Consider the following 228-nt stretch of genomic DNA (forward strand, 5'->3'; position numbering starts at 1 on the left):
CTCTGAGTAATATGTCATTATTCTAGGCCTTTGATAATTCAGTTCTGCTTTTAACCTCATATAAGAAAATCTGCTGTTTTCTGCGCAATTTTATATAATTTCATGTGTGTGAGGAGTGTTCAGCGCACAGTTCTACCGCATGATATTTAGCGAATAAAAAAAAAAAAATCCTCATTCTTTAGCTGAATGATTTGACGAAAACATTTAAGTCCAAAAACCTCATCACAC

Source organism: Penaeus monodon, chromosome 32 (assembly GCF_015228065.2).
Source record: "Penaeus monodon isolate SGIC_2016 chromosome 32, NSTDA_Pmon_1, whole genome shotgun sequence".
Classification (NCBI taxonomy): Eukaryota; Metazoa; Arthropoda; class Malacostraca; order Decapoda; family Penaeidae; genus Penaeus; species Penaeus monodon.